Here is a 2,101-nt window from a genome sequence, read left to right as displayed (position 1 = left end):
ATCTATCTATCTATCTATCTATCTATCTATCTATCTATCTATCTATGTTGTTAAACAGAGATTCCTATCATCAAACTCTAAATTATCAATATAATTTTAGGCAGTGTAAAGACAGAGAAGTAAATGATCTGAATAAGAAGATACATTGTTTTGTGTTCAAATTTCTTCTTAGGAAGAGTCACCACTTTACACCCTTAACTCTCATTCCTGACATACTCAGAAATCTGGGTAGAAAATGTATGAATGCTTCTTGGATTTATCTTTATCTTTTTGTTGTTGTTTTATTTTGTCAGTCATGGGGCTTGAACTCAGGGCCTAGGCACTATCCCTGAGCTCTTTTGCTCAAGGCTAGCTACCACTTTGAGCCACAGCACCACTTCTGGTTTTCTGGTAGTTCATTGGAGATAAGAGTCTCACAGATTTTCCTGCCTGGGCTGACTTTTGAACTGCGATCCTCAGATCTCAGCCTCCTGAGTAGTAGCTAGGATTGCAGGCGGGAGCCATGGGCACCCAGCTTTGCTTTGTTTATAATTTCCTTTTCTGGAGAGTCACAGCTACTTTTCAATAGGAATGGATCAAGGTTTCTTTCCAAATAGGTAAGCTTTTTACGAAGGACTCCATTGAAGGAAAAATGTTCATAGCAGTGCGTGTGGCAGGCAGAATGCTTGAAGGTGGGTAAACTTGATCTGAGACAATGGCCAGATGTTTTATGCTTTTGCTTTGGAACCCGGGTCAGGGCGCTTTCCTGACGGGAAATTGGAAGGGACTTAGGGAGGCAGGATACGTGTGAATGCGTTGAATGCCCCGAGACCTCCGTGTGCAGCTGGGTCTGCATCAGCACTCCGCACCCCTTCTCGGTTCCCAGGAAGCTTCACGCCAGTTCCCCGCTACCTCAGTCGGTGCCCTGACCACCCCAGACCTTCACCTTTGCTGTCTTGGATGGTCCAGGAGAGAGCAGAGAGCAGAGAGACAGAGGACAAAGGAATCTGCAGAAGGCCACTTGGGGGACATGGGAAGGCCAGGATGGATCGGGATGAAGGAAAGAAGGAGAAACGTAGGAGCATGGTAGGGCAGGGGAGAAAGTGACATGGGACTGTTCATTTTCTAATCACAGATATCAGAGTTAAAGCTACACAGACACATCTAGCATGGCCCCTGTACAAGGATGACATGCAAAGCCATGTCATTTTTTTTTTTTTTGGCTAGGCACAGTGGCTCATGGGAATCCCAGCTCTATGGGAAGGTTGAAGTTTGAGGCCAGCTAGTGCAAAGCAGTTGGTGGGTCTCCATCTCAACCAAGTGGGCCAAGTTTCCCTGTGACTTCTCTGGGCTCACAGAAGAGGCCAGGCCGCTGGTGAGGGAAGGCAGCTCTGGACCTCACAGGCCTCGGACCTGTGCTTCTTGAATGCTCAGGGTCTGGATTCTTGGCCAAATACTAGTTTCTCCCAATGCTATGCCAGGCCAGGCAAGAAGAAATCCCCGTGGCTGTCACTGGCTGAGAGAATGTGATGGGGATGGGGGAGGGGTTGGTCAGGATTGAGTTCTCCCTTTAGAGGCCCAGATGGCTGCTGGAGTTCCACCTGTGTTTTGGATACCCTTAAGCAGTGCTCACCCATAATCTCATCAGCCAGGGCACAGCAGCAACATATATAGTTGTGGGGGACACTGGCAAAGAGTGTAGCGATTTGCTAGACAACTGTCCAAGAATGGACCGCTAAGGAAGGAGGAGGAGGCAAGCGGCAGCTGGGACTTCCAGAGAAGCACGGGATGGAAAGAGAGGGTTAGGGCATCGGGTTTGGGGAAGGAGAGAGTTCCAACCTGGAAATGCTGGAGATAAGGCCCGGGGGGGGGGGGCTGGAGGAGGACTAGGAGAGCCTGGTTACTATAAATGTGAGACCCAGGGAAAATGAAGACTTGAGACCCTCTCCCCGCAAGATAGAGAGGGCAGGTGGGACCCTTAGAATGTGTCTTCACCTGAATGATTTCAAAACACACAGTCTGGGACCTCAAACCTCTTTCTTGACTGTCAAATAAAGAGGCAAATCCTACCGGCGAACAGCACTCGTTTTCCTATTCTGGCCACTGACCGCCGGCTTCCTCT

At 48.8% G+C, this 2,101-nt stretch overlaps 1 non-coding gene across 1 annotated transcript; it reads left to right on the top strand.

Annotated features, from left to right (window-relative positions):
- Positions 1 to 1,096: 1,096 nt before the first annotated feature.
- On the top strand, positions 1,097 to 1,200 carry LOC138808532 (U6 spliceosomal RNA). The gene has a single exon (XR_011366482.1). It is a non-coding gene; the product is annotated as a U6 spliceosomal RNA (small nuclear RNA).
- Positions 1,201 to 2,101: the final 901 nt, after the last annotated feature.

Source organism: Dipodomys merriami, unplaced genomic scaffold (genome assembly GCF_024711535.1).
Source record: "Dipodomys merriami isolate MVZ:Mamm:240054 unplaced genomic scaffold, mDipMer1.0.p SCAF_45, whole genome shotgun sequence".
Lineage (NCBI taxonomy): Eukaryota > Metazoa > Chordata > Mammalia > Rodentia > Heteromyidae > Dipodomys > Dipodomys merriami.
Note: the sequence above shows the minus strand (reverse complement) of the source record. Positions and strands in the feature narration are given on the sequence as shown.